The sequence below is a fragment of the Pygoscelis adeliae genome, unplaced genomic scaffold, assembly GCF_000699105.1.
Source record: "Pygoscelis adeliae isolate BGI_AS28 unplaced genomic scaffold, ASM69910v1 Scaffold14, whole genome shotgun sequence".
NCBI classification, from domain to species: domain Eukaryota; kingdom Metazoa; phylum Chordata; class Aves; order Sphenisciformes; family Spheniscidae; genus Pygoscelis; species Pygoscelis adeliae.
In genome coordinates this window covers 7,123,243-7,148,503 of record NW_008825109.1, presented here as the reverse complement: position 1 = coordinate 7,148,503, position 25,261 = coordinate 7,123,243, and positions in this window count along the sequence as shown.

Sequence of the window (25,261 nt, the reverse complement as noted above, 5' to 3'; positions counted from 1 at the left end):
TGAACCAGGGGAAGAAAGGGCAGGTCTGCTCAGGACCTGCTAAGGAAGCAACCGTGCTACCAAGCTGGCAGCAAAAGGGTCCTCTCTTATCATTCCCGCTAGGACAAAGTCCACAGGGGACAAGCATGGCTATGCTGGGACTTGCATTGGTGCCACCATCAGCACAAATTGTTCTTTTCTGGTGTGAACAAGGACTAATTTAGAGTTTGGCAACAACAGTTGAAATTCCATGAAAAACAAGTGCAAGATGATAAGATCTATGCTTGAACACTAGAGCAAAATCCAGCCTAAGAGGTAAGAGGTCAGGGAGACTGTTCCTTGGTTTGAGTCCATGTAGCTGTAATGCCAGTCAAAATTGGCAGCACAGAGCCAAATAATGAAGCCAGCTGTGGAGAAAGGCTCCTGCTCCCTTACATTGCTGAGATGGTGTGATGAGGTATGAAGGATTTCCACAGTTCTTAAGATCTCCACGGCACTGTATAACTTTGCAACAAAGGGCAATTTTTCATTTAGGAGTGGGTTATTTTCCCCCCCGGAAGAGTCACATTATCATTATGGAAATACAAAAATTATCCTGAAACTTGACCCTCAGAAAGCAAATTATACTTTGCATAGGAAAAATGCAAATATGATAAACTTCTTTTTTCTTCCTTTGCTCATTGATGTCTGGATCTTTATTTCAACACAGGAAACCTGGGCCGGGAGGGCTGTGTCTTCCCTCTTGAGCTGCATAGTCACTCTGACCAGAACAGCTTTTCCTCCCTCCAGAATGGCACCAGGCTGTTGAGTTGAAGCGTTCCCTGTTCTGCAGTCCTCATGCCTGCAATTTAAAAGCACACCGTGATCAGCAGTGTTTGTAATAATGAAAAACAGGTTCAGACATGAGAAAGTTCAATGGGGTGTGCACCATATTTAAAACAGAAGAAAGTCCACAGATTAGTGGAGAAAGAATATAAAGAAAAACGTACCAGGTCATCAAGTGGCGCTCTTGGAGGAGCTCTTTTAGGAGGTAAGCCCATGCCATCACAACGCTACATCTGGAAAGAGAAGCATAAAATCTGTAGCAGAAGGAATAACAAATTTCTGGTAGTTAATTAGAGAGATGTATAATTAGAGAAGAGAATATAAGAATAATAAATGCTTATGAACATCAGAAATAATTTTAAAAAGGAAGTGAGGTCACAGAGAGAAAACTAAAACTGAGGGAAAGAATGGGCGAGGGAAGAAATGCATCTTATACAAAGGAGAAGAGAGGTGGACAGGGAAAAGAGGAGCTGAAGCAAGCAGAGCGGAGGGACTGCTGTGGCGTTGTTGCACCATATATTCAAGTATTCAGGCAGCGTGAGAGGTTTGGGCAACGTTCCTATTGAAGTCAATGGGGCCCTCAAGGCTGCACATTTGTGCAGGACCTTGAAGGTATCAGGAGTCACGATCCATGCATTCAGAAATTACATCTGAAAGTCTCGTTTCTCTCCTGAGGAGGGTCACCTCTGACCCTCACCATCACACACACAGACACACACACACACAGAGTCCTATGGAGGAGACCTTTGCCTGCCTGTCCAGTGGTTCAAAGCTTCATATAGTTTGAAACAAGAATGACGACTACCCAAAGCCCACCACCCCTATAAAAGAAACCCCAACCTCAAAAACCTCTTGAGAGCAGAAGAGTGAGGTTATAAATATCCTTTTGGTATAGTTTTTGTTTTATTAGCAATTTTCCAGAGCTGTCAGCTTGGTGCATTCAATCATTACTAAATTCATGTCCAATGCTGGAAGAAAACATGGGATCCAGCAAACAAGTATACACATTTTGGCAGAAGAGAAGTGACTGTGGGATAGTCTACAGCCCAATAGCTACGTCCAAGTTCCCAGAGTAAAGCTGATATTCAGTAGCCTGCCCTAGCTTCTGCCAAAGCATAAAAATCCACCCAAATCTTTCTGTGCCATACTCCACCACAGTGTAGGTTTTTTTCTGGAAGATTTGGAAGTACAATAGTGAAAGTGTTTGTGTTTATGGAGGCAAATTCATGGCCACAATCTTACTGTTATGTGGCTCTAGTCGTGACTTCCCTGTATGTATGAGGGATTTGGATATGGTGGCATGCTGGCAGCTGTGGTGTAAGCCAGCTGGATGACACAGAACAGTCATTGTTTGGCCTTTACTGCAAATTCCTCTCCAAAATGATTGGAGAGATGAATCCTTTATGTTTTGAATCTGTAAGGTTTCCTGAATGGGTAGGAAGGCACTGCATATCTTAATGTTTCAGTTTTAACGTCTTCACTAGAAACTTGAATTCCCAAATCAGAGAAATTTTTATACATTTGCTTGATTATTCTTATGCAGTAAACATATAGTGGTGACTAGCTGAAATAAGGGAGGTGAATTCAGAGATTTGTAGGTGAGTTATCTTAAAAATACCTCTTTTTTTTAAATCTTTTAAACTTGCACTTTGTTGGCATTTGGCATCAGTCTGAAAGAATTTAGCGGTCATCTGTGTGAATCTGACACAAAATAGGTATAACAATTAAATAACTGATAAGCATCAAATGAATAGGAATCTAATTGGGTTATAGACATGTATATTAGATCACTGGGAATAAGAAATGTGATTTGCTTTAATCTCAAGATGATGTACATAAGGGATATCTCCACTGCAGTCTATAGATCTACATTAGCACAAAAATATTATACATGAGGCCAGAAAAAGATACATGTAGAGAGCCTTGTGCTAGGGTCTTTCAGAGAGGCATGACAAGAGTTCCCTGAGAAAAATTCAACCAATTAATTTAGTTAATTCAATGGAAAAAATTACTACCATGACACCTGCATGACTTTAATTTTGTGGTGACTGTGTTATCACCAAATAACAGTGCTGTGCTATGTTGGAGATACTGGTTGAATGTAATCACCAACAGATTGATTTTGTAGTGTCTTTCCACTGCTAGATCGTTTACCTTGCTACCCTGCATGATGGAAAATGTAGAACCCACACAGAAAGGAGGGATCTGCAGAGGCTGGTAGGGATGCCTTTTTGCAGAGGATTTTGAAATATCGAATTTTGATTTAATTTTGATTTTGTGAAAAAAATTATCATTCTCCACATAGTTAATGATATTCTGGGATTTTTTTAACAAATTATTTTGATTGTGACACAAAGCAGCTAAAAACAATGAAATAAAACATCAAAGTTGAAATCCAGTTTCAACTTCATTAGAACTTTTCTATGAGAAATTCTTAGAGAAATAGAAGATCTTAAATTAAATTCCAGGAAAATCAATCACAAAGATATTTGGTTCTGGCAGTGCTGGTTATTGTGATGGAACATTCTGAAAGTTCTGTCAAAATTTCTCTGGAAAGCTTTAACAGAAACCTTTTCCACATCATAAAGGGACTATGTGTGTAAACCATCTCTCACACGTTTCATTTCAGTACTCCATCCCCTTGCAACCTATATGCACCTTCTTTTATATCCTTGCAACTGTACAGTCATCTGTGGCTTTGTGGATATATCTGCCTGGAAGTCCTCTCCCTACATCTGCCACAGAGTTTGTGAGACCCCAGAAGTCCTCTTTTTGTTGAGTCTGTAGCAATGGTTGCTAAAATGGGGTGAACCACTGGTGATCTGCCATGAGGCAGTCAGCACTTCAGCTTCAAGTATATTTAACTTAAACTTTCATGGTCTATTCATTTGAAATGTTCACACCATGGAAAAGATTTCTGAGAAAGGCTGAGGACTGCCTGTGTGCCCTTGGTTTCCAGCTTAGGAGCCACTGCTCTTTGCTCTGTTATCTGTACCATCAGCTTTAACAGGAGAAAAGAAAGGAGGTCATTTTGGGAAATATTAAAGCTATTTACCTACTATGTGCATAGCCAATGGAATATTCTTAATGAGCCAGATAAATGAGAAATTCAGAGCCCTCCAGCAGTCAGGAAAGGGCTTGAACTTTCTATAAATACCAGCAGTTCTGTAAGTCTGGTCAATTGATCCTGGATAAAAAGAGTGTTGTTGGTATCTCAGTAAGCCAGTTAATGTGAATTAGACTAAAGCATTTCAGAGGTAATGGGAACAACTGGGTTAGCCAAAAAATGCATTAAGAAAATATGTTTTTAAAAATGTAACTTTGCGGAGCTGTCAGCACAAGGAGGGTGTGTGTCACGCCAAATGGAACTGCAACATCTTCCTGACAACTTTCAGGTTCCATTAGCAACTGAGGATGCCTGTGAATTCAGTGTTATATCCATTAGCGAGCAATTCATGCACATCTTCATTAACTGAATCTCTATCCATCTCACAGACTACCTTCGCTTTTCCTAGAATGACACTAGGAAAAATGTGCAACCAAACACCACAACTGAATTCAGTCTTCTTTTGCATCTACAGGAAAAGCCATGCTTGAATGTAATTATTCTTTTAAGAAAAAAAAGTAACCCGTGGATTAATTTGGGGCCAAGCTGTGCTTTGGCTCCAGGTTATACTGAAATAGCAGCTAGGGTCACAGATGCTCTCCTCTCCCTCCTCCTGCGTGCTGTATTTCACACCAAAGCCATGCATAAATGCAATCTTTACATTCAGGGAAGGAAATACAGGGACTGTGCCCTCCTTACTTCCATAAGGTTATACAAGGTGAGATTTCAAAAAGCTTTTAAGAACCTGAAATTCAAGATTGCTGGCTGTCAGGTACCCGAGTCTAAAACATCAGTCCAGACCTCACTAGCCCTCATCCTCTGGAAGTTCATGCGAGTTTGCCAAATGAGAAGTCTTCTTCCTAAGATTTGATGCCTAAGCACTCTCAATATTCATTAAGCCAGAGGAAGGACAATTATGAGGGAGCATAATACTGTAATGTAACAGGCATTCAGGCGGATAGGCAATCCTAGGGTCTGTGTTCAGGATTATTCTTTTCTTTTTCATCCAATTAATACTTAATAAGGGGAAGGGGAGGTGGAAGGTACCTTATTCTGTAATTTATGTCACTATTTTTGGAAGGCTAGCTTTGAACCCCCAGGACAAAGAGGAATTTTGATCTCAGTCTCTCTCTTCCTGCATGATTGCCCTAGCTGTTAGCCATGATACAAAGACCACAGCAATGCTACGGTCATCTGGGTGTGGCTGATATGTCCTGCACTGAATTCATTGCTTTGGGGTGATGGTAGGCATGCTCTGAGCAAGCCTGCTGGGTAAGACTGCTCAGAGGAGCTGGGCACTTGGGACAGTGTTTATGTTCCAGGTGACCTCAAGGAGATGGGTGTTTAGATGTTCAGATCAGCAGGCATGATGCACGTAGCATGGAATCTCATGCTACATCCCTACTACATAGGCCATTCCCTTAGGCCTCCTTTGTGGCCAATATGGTGTCCCTATGGTCCTGAAATATAATTATTTAGTTCAACATGCCTGCAATAATATGAAAGTTGTGTTGCAGCTCAGTGGTTCTTTTACACCAGAAACCTGAGGGCAAATGTTTCATGTTCTGGGACATGACAGGAGGGTATGAGAAGGTGTCTGAAGATGGAAAGCCTGCTGGCATAGTGCTGAAGGACTGTAAAAGGCAGAGGGCTGAAGCTAGGGCAGTGTCACCCATGCTGCTCCTGGGAGCAGCTGCTGGACTGAACTGTCCCCAGAACCGGGCACAGGTTTTGTTTTGGAAGGAAATAGTTGGTTCACTCTGCAAGACAGTGCAGGAGCATGCTATTTCTCATGTAGTGCATGTGCACCAGGAAACGTGCAACAAGAACTGAGGAACGGAGCTATTTACCAGGCTAGAAATATATGTAAGTGCTAACGCACTTACACAGGGGCATTTTATCACTTTCTTGCACTCCTGGAGTGCAGGGCCCTGGAGTGGATGATGGGAGGCAGAACCAGGGCTCCCTCTCCTTCCACACAAATCCTCCGCACAGGAGAGAGGTTATGCCCCGTCACGGGTAAAAATGGGCACTTTCCCCTGAAGAATTATAGGAGGAATTTCCTGAGGAGATCTTAGGAATAAGCTTAGCTTGTACCCAAGGGCCACCTCCCCAGAGCAGTTCTGGGCTCCAGCTGGCATGTGCTATAGTCAGATAGCACAGACACTTTTTTTTTCACGCTATGTATTTCAACCCAGCTTTCCCAGGAGTCAGAGATGTGTAGTTTCTTTTCCTCCCCTTTTATTCTTTTTCTTTTTTTCCTTCCACGTTTTACTTGCATTAAGACTGAAGCCTGCAATGGTTAATTTATTTGCATTCCTGTCAGCACAACAGCATGAGGACACGTCAAGAAGGCTGACTTTCTTAATTACAATAATAGGGGTTTTGAAGGTGTAACACTGCATCTTTCTTTCAGTGATAGAAAAATGTTGTGCAGGGCAAAGTCAATTCTAAGAATGCCAAGTGATCTGTCATGCTCCTCAGCTGTTGATGTTTTAGCAGAACGGCAAAATACATTTCTGTAGAGATTGTTCTAAAGAGAAATGTCTTTTCCAAATGTAGGGTTTTATTTGTACGTAGTAATATTTTGTGTAACAACACAAAATTCACCTGCTACATTATATGGAGACATCTTTAGAAGCAAATCCAAAAAAATAAAATCTACACCCAATTTTTTAATCCATAACTAAGTCAAGGCTCTGAGAATGAAATGTGATTAAGCATCGTATTTAAAAAAAGACAGGCAGTGTAGTACAAATTACAGTATACCACATCAAAGGACACCCAGGAACACAAAATCCACAGGACAGCTTGGATAAGTTATTTAGAGTAGGAGCATAACCAGGATCTGAGGCCGCATTTTGAGAAATCTCAGTGTATCCTACTAGATGTTTTTCAGGTGGACAGCAAGACTATACAGAGCAAAATATTACACTTCATAAGCACAAGTCACAGAATCACACAGTTTCACTGCAGCCTTTATGGGTCCAAAGCTGGCATCCCTTGAAGCGCTGCCAGGACACTGACTACTTGCACAAGTTGCTCCAATGAGAAATGGATAGAAAAGCTCAGAGCTAACAGGGCTCACCAACAAAATGTGAATAGCCATCAGGATGTCTTGAAATGGAGTAGTAATTCACTTCATTTAGCATTTATGTACTCATACAATTTACTTTGAAGGCTCTTATCTCCCATTTGGGTTGCTGTGCCCCGGGTAGCTGCAGCAGTGGCTGAGGTATGCCTGGCCGTACAGCAGCTCCTCATCTTCTGCGGGAGTCAGGCTCCAAATCAGCAGCCCTGGAGCCACGTGGTCACCCAGGCTCTCCCTGCCCCACGGGGAGGCCCTGCATAGCTAGAGGGCCATAAGGGCTCTGCTGCAGCCACTGGCTCTGTGAGGCTGATCTCTGCCATATGAGCAGTTTTATTCCTAAATCCAAACCACACACATCAGCAGAAGTTTCATTTCAATGGCAAGCACAAATAAAGGAGGGAATAGACTGGAAATTGGATATACCATGGACCATATAAAGTTGTCAGCAAAGTTAATGGTGAGGGATGACCATTTTCAGGCTGACAGTTTGCACACCTGTGTTGAGTGCCTGTACTCAGTTATCTTCCTCAAGACTCGGATGAGTCTCTTTCAGAGTGCTTAAATACCTGAGATATATCAGGCATCTGCCTGTGGACCTCAGCAAAATGTTGCTAGGTTTCCAAGGATCAGGAGGAATTAACTTGCTTATTTTGAGCATTTTCTTATTTTAAAGTAATTGAACATCTTCTGAATCATATAAAAAGATCATCTACATACAGTCTCATTGCAATGAGAATATTCTTACCTATGTCTCATGCTTCTAAAACACTGAATCTCTAGTATTCAGGTACATATGTTTCTACACTTTCAGAGAGTAAACAAAAGAAACCTTCTTTTTTATCACTATTGCACTCCTTTATAATGAAGATTATGGTAAAATATATTTCCTGTAAAAATAACATGTAGGAAAAACAAGAAAATGAAGTATTAGATTTTTTAATTAAAAATAATGCTAATACTTTAAAATAAAAAGATGATAAACATTTTTTATATTTCCTCCTCAAAAGCGTTACAGCTTATTATCTGGATACTTGTAGTACAGAGGTTTCTCTCTAGTGGCACAGGTAGGCTGAGGAAGTGAGAGACATGTTCTTGTTCTTTCTCAGCCCTTTGTCCAAAAAATATAATGTGCTCATATTCCAGGGTGAGGAAAAAAATCAGTCAAGTTTTACATATTTAGTTTAAAATTCCAGTTCCTTAGGATTTAGATATGTTTTTCTTTTAAATAATGCGTATTAACTATGTTCCTATCTGTAGCTCTGAAGACACAGTGGTCATGAAACTTCAGTTTGAGGTGCTTCTGTTGACACAGTACCGTGCTGGAGTTTCATGCCAGCACTCACTAAAGAGTGAATTACCCCCTCCTTTTCCCATAGCCCTGTGCTTTCCTAGCCCTTGACTAATAAACATATGCTGTATTGTTTGAGACCTTTAATGGATACAGGTAAGATTGTATGTACCACTCTGAATGAGTTTTCCCTTAAAATGGAAAATCTGCAAAAAAAGAAAAAAAGAAAAAGAATAAAGACAACTTGTTTAAATGAACTCTTTATCTGGATGACTTAAAATACTTTGACATCTATCTATATTTTTATTTGGAAAATCAATCAAAAATAATTAAATGGGAATGGTAACATCTGCCACCAATCAATGGACTCGCAGTAAAATTAAAATGAATTTTTTTTTCTCCTAAAATCCACTTTTTTTCATCTGATGCCATTCATTGAGATCAGATGCATTTCACTCTAGCTGTGTCAGATCTTGGAATTACATAAGTAATAAAGTCCTGAAGGCCAATGGCATGGGAACAATGGAATGCATAACAATATAATCAGCAGCAAAATCTATATTTAATGTGTGGCATTCTAATGCTATAAAATATGATTATTTTTAAACCTCTTTGTTCTTTCTTGCCAGGTTCTACGGCTGCTAAGAGTTTTTAATCTTGTGCCATTTTATCTTAGCTGATGCCTTTTTATTTTTTTTGTTTCTGACTTTGGAAATTATTATATAAGACATATGAAGGAGACGAGTGAGGGAGTATAAATGGATAAAACAGTCTATACTGTACTTAGCAAGTGTTAAGCAGAGCCAACGACTTTTTAAACTTGACAGTCTCTTAATCTTTTGCAGTGAACACAGAAAGAGGTTTTCTTGTTTCAAAAGCTACCATGGCATTCAATAGCAACCATTTTATTGCTGAGACTAGTTGAGCTCTATCACTTTTTTAATGAAAATGTTGCTTTGCAAGAAGGGAAAAATTTCAGGTCAGTCCAACAAATTTCAGCTTTACTCACTCTAGTAAATGACAGATACAGCTTTTTATACTGTTCCCTTTTATGTTAATAATATTAAACCCAACACTATGCTAAACCAGCGTCAAGGGGTTGGTGCTAAGGATACGACAAGAAAGCCAGGAAGCTTATAAATAAAGCAGATGCCTCTATCAAAAGGCCTTAAGACAGGGACAGAAGGCCAAACATGGCAAAAACCTTCAGAAACCAATCCAGAACCCTAGGGAAACCAGATGAGGTTTGTGGGCAAAAGAGTTAATTTACTTGAGCTTACTGTAGGATTACGATCTTAATTTACTCTGATGAATTTAAGTAGAAAGAATCAACACACATTGGGACTCTGGAAGAAAATTCTTAGGGTAGGATTCAACTCACATAACTTTGGCCATTCACTGTTAGGCAACTGCCCTGAGCTCCTTGTGTTGGGTCCATCAGCAGAGGGGGACTTGCAGCTCTGGATTCATCTTCTCTTTTCTCAGGAGCCATTGATTACTTAGCTTAAACTAACTGCCTAGCTTTTAAGTGGGTAAATTAGGCAAGAAGAGTCCTGTCCCAAACAACTCTGATCGACTGGCGTTTTCTCTAGAATACCTCCGGCAGCAGGTGGCTGGGGGTGAAAGTCTTTCTGAAAGAAGTGCTTGTGGTCCCAGCCATATGCCTGGGACTTCCAACGCTGACTGCAGGAGGGCTGGGACCCTGTCCACTCTTTTTTCTATGGCATTTTCATATTTCGCAGTCTTTAGATTTCTGCCAGAGTGGAATATTGTGCTTTAACCTTGAAATAAATTTTCTGCTTTTTCAGTGGGTAGATGTTGGTAACCTAACAGTTTGCAGCTGTGAGGTACTTTGGATATTACAGGGTGCCTCAGAGCACTCAAGGCAGAAACAGTCTCTGAATTTGCAGAGTATATACAAAACAGATAATTTGAGAAACTGGAGATTAGAAGAAACAGTCAGTGGTCATATGATATAGCCATGCTCTCAAAAGAGGGGAAGACCCAAAGTTTACTTCTACCTAAAAATAAAGAAAAGCTCAGGGGAAGATGAAAAGGAAATGGTTGCTTCTGATTCTCCTGAAAATAAGTGTTTAGAGGAAACCCTCAGCTTTTGAAGGGCAGATTTGCTTGGGCCAGACCATAGGAGCTTCAGAGCATCTCCAGCTCCCTGTGACATCAAATGTGATTTCAGGTGTTTGGCACTTCTCTGTATTTGGCTCCTTCGTGCACGCTATGTAACAAAATGGCTTGTGATAACATAAGCCCCTGCTGGCAGCCCTCTGACAGGTCCTATCCATGTTAGCAAACCATCCTCTGGAGTGGGACCAAATCCGCCTCTTGGCTCTCCTCCTAGTCCTTTTCTCCTCTGGGTTTATAAAGTTTTAACATCTCTGGAGATCTTTTTAGAGGCATGAAGAAGCAAAGGGCTACCAATAGCTTGCACTGCCTCTGCCCATCCCTTTCCGAAGAGCTGGACACACCTCTGTGAAAAGAGATGGAAACTTTGACAGTGGCTTTAAGTAAAGAGGATAAACAAGGGCAGTGACTCAAGTACTGGCCTGATCCCAGAAGAGGACTTTGCTGGTGGTGCTCGTAGCCCCTGGGGTCATTTCCCCAGACTGACAAGCTGCTTCTAAACTATGTGTTGGCACATTCTTCAGAGTAAGGAGAAAAAGACAGATAGGCAGGCAGCAGAAAATGGCACATTTGGCACTAAGGAGGACCCACAGCTTTGGGCAGGGGCCAGTAAGGGTGTAAGATTTTTTCCTGGTGAGGGGCTCTTAGAATAGCCCACAATCAAAATGTGGAAGGAGTTCCCTCTGAGCCATGCAGGTAAGTGCAGAGAGGTGCAATGCAGGTAACTGCACACTATTTGTGCAGCAGCTCATTCCTCCAGCGGTTTGCTTAGGTAAGAGCATTCCTCCAGATACACACACTAAAACATCCCTAGGAAGTGCGCCCAGCTGTTCTACCGCCTTGGGTTTTCCACAGGTCAACAGATCACTTGCCTTCAAAACAACCTGAATACATCCTTTGCTCTTTCAGACTTTTCTGTCTTATCTTGTAGCTTGATGGTTTTCCTGTTCGTCCACTGCTTTCATTTCACCTGTCTTTGCAGACCCAGAAAAAAGATTGGCAGTGGCATTGCATACAGAAAAGCTACAAGGATTTTCAAGCCCATCAAATGTGATTAACCTTAACTGAGTAGTTGTTTTATCAAAGCAAAGGCCAATACTTAAGTCTGTACCAGCTTTACCAGATGAACAATTTTAACAGACACCCATAAAACTGACTTTTTATCAGCTACCCAATGGATTTAACATACTTTTTGGCCAAGAGAAAAACTGGTATCAGGGCACCTCAGCTATCACCCTTGAAGTGAGTCTTTTTCAGACTGAAAAACACACATTACTTGCCCAATTTTTTGGCTGTATTTCAACATTCTCTAGATCCATTTTTTGCCTTCCCCTGGCTGCAATGCATCACCTAGCTCACACATGAAAAGAAAGGACATTTATTCAGGATAACTGGGGACCACAGGACTGAGTAATGCAGTGCATTTTGGAGAACAAAAGGAAGTTCAGACTCTGGATTTCTCTCTGGAATTGAAACAAATCCTGCGGTTTTCAGATGTATGCATTAATTTATAAAGAAACATAAGAATGACAGAGAAGTACTGAAGGTGTTTACCTCCAATCTATCTGCAGGACACTCAATATGCAAAAAAAAATTTGCCCATTTCACAGCTTAGATCTTATGTAATTATTTACCAGCATAAATTATATTGATAGACTAAGACATTGTATACTAAGTAACTTGACTGGCCTGAACTGATTTCAGTATCACTTAAATAGATGCCTCTCACTTCTCCCATTTGAGTGTGTCTAAGGCTGAAATAATAGAGCTAAAGACCTTGAAATAATTCCATTTGTATTAGTAATCTGGATTTACAGGAGTTTTTAATTTCCCAGAGCTTGTAGCCCAGCTGCTAAATCCTATACCTATTTCATCCTCAGCACTGTGGTGCTTGTGTTGAAATTACAGCAATGCTTTAAAAAAAAGTCCTCTGACTTCTCTGCTGTTCTTTTCCTCACCGTATGCTCCTCTTTTTGTTGGTTTATTTACTTGCTACCTGTCAGCTGAATCCCAGGAAGTGTGAGATCTTCTGGGCTACAAAGAGCACAGTGGAGAGAGGATGAGTTGTGGGGAACACACATTGAGTGTTCAGGATGGAAGCCAGCTCACAAAATTGCAGTCAGAGGGTGTCCAGTCTAAGGACCATTCTCTGTGACCAATGCAGGTGACTATGACCCTTTGGATGTAGAATAATCATGAACCAGTCCACATCATTCATCCAGTTTTCCAATGGCTACAAACAAGTGAGGTATATCCCAACCCCAGTGGTTACGATAAGTGCCAGAAATTTTTTTTTCTGGTCTGATTGCACTGAACATCCAGAACACATCACAGTGTCCTGCCTGCGTTCCCAGGTGCCGTGGCTCAGCGTGGATGGCACTGCTACTTGTTTAGCTCTTATATCTTTTGATGTTTCAAGGAAGTGAGAACATGAACCTAGAACGAGCAGGATAAACAAACAAAATAAACACATCTACTCTCACTTGGCTCCAAGGGTTCATTTTTTCCTGTGCTACCAACTTTCACTTGCCCTGACCTGTGTTTTTGGCATATGCAATGATACTTAACAACTTCCTAAATATTGCTGTTCATCTGAGGCCACACTGAGTATCTGCGGCTTTTCCCAGAATGGCAGAACTGGATGGGATCCTGAAGCAGTTCTGATTCCACCCACCAGCCTAATCCCTACCTCACATGCCAATTTTTTTCCCCACTAATCTCTCTGATGGGTTTCCTTGAGAAAAAGCATTTTCAAGGAGTTTTTTACTGAGGAGGGTTTTCATATGATTCACAGGAACAAGAAGGTATGTCTCGGGGCAGGGGGGTGGCACAGCAGAAGATGAGAGTGGGGAAGATGCTGGGACTGGTGGCAGAGCAGTGTGATTTGTCTGCTCAGAGCTTGTCTGATTTTTATGGGGACACAGCAATGGAGGGGCAAGAGTTTATGTTGTCCTGTTTGCTGCACCAGCTGCCATCCTTCTGAGGAACCGGGAAATTTTTCCTGCCCCAAAAGTAATTGTGTGTGGGAGGAAAACCTTGCTGACAGTGGGTGGGGTGAAGCAAGCTCCTCCCCTGAAGGGGAGCAGGGGAGTTGTTTCCAACAACAGAGCCAAACCAAGTCTGAAAGATGCTGGAAAGATGGAGGCTTTATCTGAGGGACAGAGGAGATGGCAGTGGTTGTTCAAACCCAGGAAGCCACTAGGAATTGCAGGACTAGAGAGCAGGAGTGCAGGAAAGGGTGTGATGGGGAGGGAGGAGATTCATATTCAAACCGTTTCATGCAATCTACTTCACTCAGTAGTCTGAGCTAACTCAATTTAAAGAGGCGCCTTGTTCAAGTTTATGAGTTTGTATTCTAATAAAATCTTGCTTTAGAAATTGGAAACCTTTCAGTATCTCTTGGTGCACTCACTTTCCAGAAACAGTGGGGTAATTCTGCCTCCAAGTCCTGGCCAACTTGGGGCCCTGCTGCAGATAAAAGCAGAGGTTTGAGGAGGATGGCATGGCAGAACTATTAACAGCACTTGGAAGATGAAAAGAAATCAGATTTGAAGACTGGAGATATGCAGAGCTTTGCAGATTGCGGGCTACTCTGTATGCTGGGTCTCAAATGCTTCTTTTCCACTCAGCTATTGTGTGCAGCCAGATTTTGAGAATATTCTGTTTTTCAGAGGTTTCTCCATGTATTACAAGCAACACATAGCTATTTCTGCATACCCAGAAACCTCAGATCCATCTGATGTGCATGCACAGAGAAATTCTACCACACGGTTGTGAGACATTCATTAGAGCTGTGCAGTTTCCAGAAAAAGCTGGATGGACTTATGGTACATGCATGTATCAATGATACAGCACTTGCATACTTTTTGCAATGCTTCCAAAAAGCGCTAGATCTACAGCACATACTCTGCAATATAGATTTCCACATCTACAGTCAGTTGGACTTGTCCAGAGGTGTTAAACTTGCTGAGTATCTGCAAACCATAAGAGAAGCATTTGCTGCTTCCCAGAAGCACTGGATTTACTGTGCATACATAATGTGGTGCATGTGTCTATATTTTCGTGTGGGAATACCTGAGCAGAACTATGGGAGCAATAAACAAGTGTTCAAGGCAGAAGAAAATGAATGGAGGAATAATGTGCTAGGTGAATCAGAAGAAAAAGGTAGTGACAAATAGCAATTTGGCGGGTGTGGGACAGTTTGCTATGGTAATGGCAATGCTCAGCAGTGGGATGGGGGCCCCAGCAGCAGGCTGAGCCGGAGAGTGCTGCAGGGCTCCCATCCACTCTGGAGCATGGAGGCTTGCTGCCCACCACCCTCCCTGCTGCCCAGGGCCCCAGGGAAGTACTCACTGCTTTTAGTGCCGTGGGGGAGGAAAGGACAAGCTTCAGCGATATTCTGCAGGAAAGACATACCTATCAGAAGTTCAGGTGAACACAGAAGCCAGAGGGAAAAGTGAAAGCTATAGGAGAAATTGCACTTTCTTAGCTCAACACACTGATGGATTACAGTGTAGGACATTTTAGCACACTGGTATTTTGGGGTTTTTTTGGGTGTGGGTTTTTTTTTATTTATTTAAATGCATGAACAAATCGAAAGTCAAACCTTGCATTTAGAAAACAGAAACAGAATTGTTATCCCTGTGGCATGCATGCAAGCAGCAGGCTTTCCAGGGCACTGCTGAGGGACACACTGGGAACCATGGAAAATACACGCGTTTGCATGTGAGACTGTGGAGTGTCCACTGGAGAGTCTCCAACCACTTTGCAGACTCCTGGAGGTGCAGAGAGTGCATTTCAGTCTTCACTACAAGTCAAACTTGCTCTTGCTGGCATAAGCAGGTGAACAGTTCCACTGTATGTATGTGCAAAGCAGATTGAAAGATCAGATTAATAATTTTTATGAAAAGTAGTCACTACATATGGCAAAGTAATTTTCACGTCTAGTGTCTCACTTGCTTTTTAGTACCCAAAAGGGGCTTACAGCAATTGGACTAATCGCTTAACAAATTGCCTTTGTAAACCAAAGACACTTTTAAATGGTATAAGACCAGAAAAGTTTTATTTTCTTGCTCTTCTATAACTAAAGGTGTCCAAACTAATATTTTTTTTAACTTTGGCATTATAAGTGGGTCTCAGGCTGAGCTTTTATTTACCAAGTCATAGCTGGAAGCCAATTCTGATGTCCAAGTTATAAAAAATCCCTGAAAACAGCAACTTTTAATGGAAAAGCTGAAGTTGCCCAAGCTTTGGTGAGGCAAATGTGCCACTATAATAACATAAAATATCTGTTTTTTCAATACTCCAAGCCTCACCGCAATCTTTTTGTGAGGAATTTATATTACTGGAGTAGAACTCCCCAGTAGAATGTGTATTCTTTATATTATTGATGAGTTAAAACCCGTTTCATTCAGATGGGGAATTTTTCTTCTTGTTTACATATTTTAATGTTCTGAACAACCCTTTAAATACTGCACATCAAGTATTGACTACTTTGCTGTCTTATTTCCAGTAAAAGTTACTAGCAATTATGTTAAAATTTGACTAAATTTTTTTTAGTATGTGTTCCAGAAAAGCTTCCCTGCATAGCAGAGCATACACTTTCCTTAATCTTGGCATTTTGCTCCTCAGCTGCCGTCATTCCATCTGAAGCATTTACTTTGAAATGCCTGCCAAATATTTTTGCCCCGGTACCACAATAACAGCGCAGCAATGTGGGAGTGATTCAACTCGGTGCGTTTACAATGAGAGCAGCCTACAGAGAAACAGGCTCAGGAAAGTGGTCTATGCGCTAGGTTCTCCTACTGAGATCCAAATCCCAAGCAGATCTGCTAAACCTCATTAAAGGTCATGCTTTCATTTTTGTAAGTTATTGTTTCTTCTGACAAACAAGACAGCTTGGATGTGAATTGTTTGGGTTTTGTTGTCCACTTTACTTTTAGAAATTCATTTCAAAATAAGTACATTCTAGAAAGAGTTGCATTAGGCAACATCTTCAGTAGTGTTAAACTGCATAGCTCTACTGAGATCAGAGGAGCTCTCCTGATTCACACCAGCTGTCTCCCTGGCCCCTTTCTGTGGGTAGTTAACTCTTGCAGAGGTGCTGAGGTTGTTTGGGCAGCACATCACCTGTCCACATGTTTTATCCCAGGAGAATGCAAGGTACATCGCAGGCTGTTAAACTTTAACACTGAGGTATAGGGAGCATTTTGCAACAGTCGGGATCTCCAGGCTTCAGCTCATTCAGATCCTGGCTACCTTGTAAATCTTTCTTGCCCTACTTCAATGGAGATAAGAGGGATTGTATGCTAGAGGTTCAGTTGAGAGAGACCACCCAAGTCATAGCTCATTTCACTTCTGCTGACCTCCTCTGATATGCCCATCAAAGCAGCGATTAAAATACAGAGCAGGAACTTTGTGTAGTGCAAATGTGTTCCATCAATCTCCTTTTCATCTGGCTCTTCAAATAATTCAGACCTGAGTAAGCAGCCGAAAATTTTGCAAACAAGAATGAGTAAATGTAAAGAAGGATTTTTTCCCCCCTGTTCTGGAGCAGGATGATCTGTTTACCTTTCTGAAGGAGCTGTCAGCAGAGTGGTCATCGTGAAATATGAATTCACAAATGGTGCACTCCTAGGAAAACAAGTACATGTAGAAACTTGTTCCTTCTATTTTCAAGAGGGTTTTCTTTCCTCTGCTATTTGAGTTTGGCAGCAGACTTTCTTTTTTAGTTCCAGTGTAGCCTTTTAATAGACGTTTAGTTGCCTGCTGTAAAAAGATGGGCCTGAACCTGCAAACATTTTACTCACCTGTTTGGCTGCAGTTGTACAAGTACATAGGTCAGGAAAGTCAAGCAAATGAATGAGTGGGGGACCGTGATGCATTCAGTTTAGATGTGCTGCTACATGTATAAACAATAAGAATCCTACTATACCATTTAAACAGCCTCCTGTGTTATTCTCCTACACGCTCTATGCTATTGGTGTCTTTTCATTGCCAGCCTGGTGCTACAGGTTCCAATGGATAATTTTCCAGACATGAGATTAAACCTCTACCTGAAAAAAAGAAAGGAGGTTATTTTAGGGGACCTAAAGCATAAGGGGACATTGGTGGGAGTATTGCATTGCAATTAGAATATGTGGACATATTCCATGGAGTGGGAACTGGTTGCTTCACTTTGAGCACTGTGGAGAGCCCGACCCAGAGCCAGGACTGCAGGCGTCAGCAGGGAGGAGGTTACGCAGCCAGCGTGAAGCTTGGGGTCAGGAGCGTGTGCTGTCCATAATCTCTTTCCTTTGGCCCCACCATTGTCTGTCTCTGCCTGCAAGCCAACACACACACATATCCATCTCCCTCCAGACACAGCTTGTGGGGATGTGATATACGGTGCAATTCCTTATGTGGGCTTTCTGAATCTTGGTTCTATATGTATCTGACCTCTCCTGCAGCTCCGAGCCTCATAGACTCATACGACACATACACACATACAGAGAAATGCAATAGAAACCTCTTGCTTCTGCAGTGTTTTGGGCTTTGCACACCCACACAGGGTCTTTAGTTTCGTTGGTAATCTTTGGATATGGGATGTTCTTGCTAAATTATCTTGATGTCTAGGAGACATACACTGGAGGAAATCTAAGTACAACTGCCCTGTTCTCCGGAGCTGGGCAGAGCCTTACTCACACGTACCAGGAACTCGTGCTGGGCTGTCACAGGGGTGTACCATTCTCCACATAGCATCATGGTCTCCTACACCCTTTGCAGAGGTAGGGATCTCTGAAGAGCATGAATAAAGTTGTCTACCTTTTGACTGGTCGTTGTGTGGAGAAAAGGAATGAAAAGCCTTTGGGCATTTCCCTGTTTCATGAGCACCCACAGAGGTGGCAACTATAAAACAGCCCTTAGCATCCCTGCAGCCCAGCCCTGCTGGAGTCAGGTGCACTGCACTCACTTTCATGTGGACCAGGCCCTTAAAGTTGATTCAGACCTTCATGCCTCTGTATCTGCCTATAAGTAAGCAAATATGTACGTTAATGGTATGGTCACAGCAACACAAAGCCGCCTCTGCTGGTGTGCTCTGACTCGTGTCATGGACAGCAGTCTCACATATAGCAGAAGGAACTACTCTCTACTACACTGCATGTGTGGGAGCAGATCTGACACAGACACAATTTCACCTCTTCACTGTTGTGCTGGGTTGAGATGGGAGGTGAGGATAAAGGAAGACTACAGGGTGCTGTGTGGGTATTTCAGGGTGTCCAGATCACTGAGCTGGATTCCTTAAACCGTTGACAAGTTAGTCATCTACTAATCAGTTCTCTGGTCATATAATCTGGGGTTCCTCCTGCAGTCAGGGAACACAGATGTACACCTTCAGGGTGTAATTCATCTTCAGACAGGTGTCTAGGGGATACATAAGGTGAATCCTCCTTTGGAGGTGCCCATCATTTTTTATTAGCTTCAGGAAAAAAAAATGGTACAAATTGAGACAAAATGTCTGCAATTTGGACAGATTAAGTCAGGTGGGACAAATCTGCACCCAGATCCCTCTCATGACACCTATAAGGTACCTTTCACCTAAGATGCAAGATTAAAAACCAAAGGATTATCCCCAGTGAATTTCAACTCATATCTGTCCCAGAGCTGAGGATACTCCTCTTTTTCTGCTTGGGAATTTCTATAACTTCCCTCATGTTAGTGTTTGGTACCTTCTGGGAGGCTTGGAAGGATTTGATAAGCTAGCAAAGTCAAACAGTTACTTGTTTTAGCTCTCTTCATTCTCTCCAAGTAAAAAAGAAATGAGAAAAAAATGTTTAAAAGGTACTGACGTGGAAATCAGGCATAGATCAGAGCAAACAGGAGAATGAATGATCTGGTTGCTGAGAGAAGCTGGGCTCCTGTGCTCCACCATTGTTTTTGCAGGTGAGATCTTTGCCTTCTGAAGCTGAGGAAGTCTAAAGACTGGATGGGTTTGAAAGACACACATCTGCCTTTGAATTCTATTGTTATTGTCATGGAATCATTTTACATAATTGACACATTTTACAAAAAAAAGCAGCTTGGAAGATATTTTGTTTATACTGTAGCTAAACTCTGCCTGAGTTGTCTAGTCCCACTGAACCATACAGTATACTCATCAATGCATAGTTCTCTTGCATTTCAGTATTTGTTATGAAAGCCAAAATTCTTACTCTGAGCTATTTATGCTGGCAGCGCTTCAAAGGAAGCAACTGCTTTACTTCATGCCAACCTCTGTAACATTGGGGAAGAATACCTCTCCTAAGATCATTTATATCTTTTTAACCTTTCAAGGCAGATTTGTCTGAACACATTTTTTTCCTTTAGTACATACCTGCAATGACAGGAACTTGTTTGATAAGACACTGACATAAGAAGTTAAGTGTTCCTGTTTAGTGAAAATAAATTGACCTGTGAATCAAAACATCTTTTAGTTTCTTTCTTCACTTGTTGGCAAAACAAATACAAGAATTTCCAAGCTGCAGAAACATAACATCCTACTCCTTGCATGGAAGGGCAGCCATTACATGGTGTTGCTACCAGAGCTGACAATGATGGGCTGATCCTCCAAACCATGGCAAGAGCACTAGCAAAAAGGGACATTTTATTCCAGTCAGGGTAGAGCCAAATCTGCTAGTGTTATGTCAGTAGCTCCTCCAGTTATTTCCCAGAAACTTTCCCATACACACGTGCAGGTCTTCCACTCTGGGCTATGCCTTGACTTGTAGTATAATCAAGACACTCACAAGACCAGTGAAATTATTGCCATCAGCTCCCATTTGTCTGCTCTTTTAATTACTTCCAGAAAAGGTTCAAGAGTTACTGTTTGTTTTGCAGAAGGAAAGCATCAGACATGCCTTTGTGGGAGCAAAGATGCCGGAACCACAGCTGTGCTGTGGTGCAGAGATAGGTGTGCTGTGCCAAGGCAGCGCAGGGGGACTTCTCCAGCCGGCAGTGGAGGCTGCGCTGCCGTGCCGAGCACACCCATGTTGCACTTGTCCTCTGCCAGGGAAAATTAAAGCATGGCAGGATGCAGCTGGCAGTGATTTGAGCACATAAACTGTGCCCACTCTAAATGAAGAGAAAAGCCTGCATTGCCCCAGGATCTGCCTGTTTCCATGGGTTTAGAAGTATATGAGGCCAGGCTAAAACTGCCTATGCCCAAAGCATCTTACAGCACTCCATGCTGTGATGCCTTGGGATTACCAACTCACTGAGATGCATGGGTGAGAGCTAATTTCACTGCCCTTACCTGCTTGCAAACTTTGGCAGATGTTGTTCAGAAAGGGAAGATGCTGATACAATCACTGTATTGCATGGAGGCATTACAGCAGTCTAGGTCTGAAGCACATATGTATTTTCTGGTAGCTGAAAATGGAAGGTGGTACACCATAAAATGCAGTTGCATTAAATACCATCATAAGTGAAAAATAAGATTGAGAGGTAGTACTCAGAAAAGCTCCATTTTACAATAGTTGTGTAATGACTCTCTTGCAACACACCTAATTTTGTTCAGGTAAGATCAAGCCACACTTACCTGTCCAGGATTTCTTCCTGGAACAGGTATATGTTTACAGGTTTTATATCTTAGGACAGAGATTAGGTCTCGTTTCCCCGAAGCTAAACAGAAATACAGTGTAGACTCAATTTTTTTCTAGTTTTCAGTGTAGAAAGGCTGTGTTTATGTTAGCAACCGGTGCAGGGCAGCTAACATGAGACCAGCTCCATAGAGCTAAACAGTTGGTGTTGAGGCTACTATATACATCTTTTAAGGTGATTTGCTCTGGACTAGTGCTAATCTGATCCCACAGATGAAATACCCAAGAGCAGCTGGACTGCATCAGGCAGGCCAAAATGAAGTAAATGGGGATGAATGGGAGATTTGCTTCAAAAGCACACTTCTGATCTGAATTAAAATTCAAATGCCCTGTAGTGTTAATGTAGGTCTCCTACATTCCCTTCCTGGACAGCCTTTGCCTCTGACCGGGGTACGTCAGGTCTAACACAGTTCTTCAAAAGAACAAATATTCATCTAACAGCAACTGCAATACACTTCATTTGGTAATTATGTGTCCCCATGTGGATATCCATGAGAGTCTTGAAAGGTATTTGTGGGTCATCGCATGAGTCATTCAACGCAGGTGTCAGAAATACTGCTGTGTGTTATGAGAGACTGCTCCTTCTGCAGAAATAGAAGAGTACTAACAGGGAAAACCAGAAGACATGTCTGAAGTGTGAAAACAGATTATTCAAAGCTTCTGTCTCTGTCATTTGCAGTTTGTCGAACGTGAATATATGCAATTACTGCAAACCTTGTACAACAGCAAGTGATGAAGACTTAGTATTTATGCATATTAGTGAAAGAATCATAGAACCATTAAGGTTGGAAAAGACCTCTAAGATCATCGAGTCCAACCGTCAACCCAACACCACCATGCCCACTAAACCATGTCCCTAAGCGCCTCATCTACACGTCTTTTAAATACTTCCAGGGATGGGGACTCAACCACTTCCCTGGGCAGCCTGTTGCAATGTTTAACCACTCTTTCAGGAAAGAAATTTTTCCTCATGTCCAATCTAAACCTCCCCTGGTGCAACTTGAGGCCATTTCCTCTCATCGCTAGTTACTTGGGAGAAGAGACCAACACCCACCTCTCTACAACCTCCTTTCAGGTAGCTGTAGAGAGCGATGAGGTCTCCCCTCAGCCTCCTTTTCTCCAGGCTAAACAGCCCCAGTTCCCTCAGCCACTCCTCACAGGACTTGTTCTCCAGACCCTTCACCAACTTCGTTGCCCTTCTCTGGACACGCTCCAGCACCTCGACGTCCTTCTTGTAGTGAGGGGCCCAAAACTGAACACAGTATTCGAGGTGCGGCCTCACCAGTGCCGAGTACAGGGGCACGATCACTTCCCTGCTCCTGCTGGCCACACTATTTCTGATACAGGCCAGGATGCCATTGGCCTTCTTGGCCACCTGGGCACACTGCCGGCTCATGTTGAGCCGCCTGTCAACCAGCAGCCCCAGGTCCTTTTCCGACAGGCAAATTATGTACATAATAAATGTTAATTAAACACTCCAGTGGTTACACACATGATAATGTATTTCTGCTATCATATGTTTTTAGTTATTTTTTAATTTATGTATTTTCTGTTACTTGTAATGTTCTCTTAAATGTCCCTAACTTATTTTCCTACACCAACTTCATCTTTCTTTTGCTTGGCAGAGATTGTTATTTTTTCAGCTTACTATTGGGGGCATTCAAATTATTTATTTATTTTTGTATAAACAGTATAAGTGCTGCCAGCACAACTTCTTGGAAAAGTGCTAGGCTTAGCCTCATTCTGTCATCTGTACGGTAGCCAAGCAGGGCACATTATTAGTACTCTGCGAACAATGGGTATTATTGTTATATTAACTTGGTTTCATTTCTTGGGGGAGGAAAGAAAGACCGGTGGATTTAGTAGGAGATAAACTAAATAACAGGCACATGCCCAGTTTGGATTTTACTGAGGGCAACAGAGTAACTCCAGTTAATATCACGGAGAATAGGGTTAAGTTTTTAGGATTACATCTATTTCACCAGCTGTAGTCATTCATATGTTAGATTTCTAACCTCATCCATAGGCTCTCCATGTCAGTGGAGAGAAGCCGTAACCTCCTGAGGGGCAGCTGTTCCATCCTAAGGTGCCCGGGAAACGTGTGATGAATTGGCCTCCCTTTGCTGATTGCATCATTCTGCTTTCCAAATTGTTAACATTACAACTTTTTTTACTGGAGTATCTTGAGCTATGAATATCCCACAGTGGTGTTTTTAACATGGTGAGTTTCTGCTAGAGCTTGGACAGCATTTTCAAAACCCACAGCTGAGCAACACTGGCCTCGCTCATGCAGAGGAGCATCGGGGAGCAATACCTGAGCACCAGGTGGATGATTTAACTCTGGAGCAGGAGCTGGCTTTAGTGCACATTGTGCCTGACTTAATTAGCCTTGAAATAGCCAGTCCTTATCACCATTTCCCTTAGCATCAATATTGCTCTCAGGCTCGAGGACTATTGTTTCCAGGCAGCTTTTCCTCCATGGCTGAAGGCTTCGTGCAGAGGTCCCTCACTTCATTTTCCATCTATAATGACTGCAAAATCAGCTTCATACGCTGCACCTGAATGGTGGAGTCTTTCACTGGCACATTCCTTTTCATTTGTAGGATTTACTGAATGACATTCTCTATGGCTTGAATGCTGAGGTGAACAGATGTCATCTTTGGAAGGGCAGAGCTTCCCCTGGCTTATGCTGAGGACACATTTTTTGTTGGGTTTCTCTGCTAACTAGGAGAAAATCTGACATATCAGAGATTATTGTTATGTCCCTTCTGTGTCCTGTCACTTTTAAAAGTAGAGATGGTGTCCCATCACAGAATTAAATATATTCAATGCCTTTGAGGAAGTCTGAAACTATTTGCCATCTGTGCATTTCTGGAAAGATCAAAACAGAATAGCTGCACTGAAAATCAGCACTTGTTCTGTCTGAACTAATAAGAGCTGGGTTTTTGGGCTTGAGCAGAGGTAGAACAGATCTTAATGCCTTCATCCTCATATAAACTGCAGACTCTTGTACTGATCCCCTTAGCAGATCTGTCTGTGGGACATACTCTGAGACACTTACAGTAGTGTGGCAGATCTAAACCAGATTTTCATGGACTGGAATGCAAAGAGCACAGCGGATAAGGTTCTGGAGCTGAATCCCAAGCAATTATTCTCATTTACTACAAAATGTCTTTACATGACTTTGACAGAGGTTTCACTCAGCCTACATGCAGAGCCATTGGGCCTCACGCACCCAGTGCGAGGCTCAGTTGCTGCTTCCTGCCACCCCTGCTGCTGTGGCCAAGTCCCACACATGTAAAGCACAGCCAGAAGTCACAAATCCCAGTTGCTGCCTAGCTTGACAGCATGTCCCCAGCCATGTGCCCCCCTCCCATGTGCATAAGCATTTTTGGCCATCAGCCAGCACAGTTCTGCTTCATGCATCAAAGGAGGTAGCTCTTGGGAAGTCTCCATATCTGCTCAAAGGTCCCTTTGCATTTCCAAGTTGCACCAGCTCAGATACAGTATGGTTTATTTTAAGCTTTGAAGAAGTCAAGCTAAGAGTAGTTTAAAATATTTTTAACTTTAAATTTAATTCAGAGCACTTGAAGTTCAGAGCAGTTTTTACAATGTTGTAACTGAAAATCACTGTAGCTCTGACAATACACAAAGTGTTGAGTGAGGAAGCTGCAGTTTGCAGGAGAGTATGAAAATATGGTAGAAACAGCTTTCTGCCAGAGACAAGGGGACAGCTGATATCTAGAGCAGGAAAAAAATCTCTGGGGTTAACAAGAAAAAAAGTCTGAAAGCATTCCAAAACATTTCACCAAAGAAAGTCCAAGTGTTGGTGACAGATGTTAATGATGCTGCTTAATGCTTGACTGGTAGGTAGTCAGATACTTGTGAGCAGAGTGTGGCTTAAGACCTTGCTTGAAAGCAAATAGAAGCTTGAAATGAGGCAACACCAGTTCCTGGTTCTGTGAGGAACATGGGAACTGCTGTGAGCTGTGAACACACATCTGTTTAGCCCAATGTCCTGTCTTCAGCAGTGGCCAACGGCAGATGCTTTGGAAAAGAAAAGAAATATGGCATGTATGGGACATTCCTTCCCATCCTATAATCCCCCAGATCCTGGCAGTGAACAGTTTAGGGACTCCCTAATGCCAGACATTATATCTGGACTGTTGTTTTAATAGCCACCAATGGACCTATCTTCCATAAATTTGATTAATCCT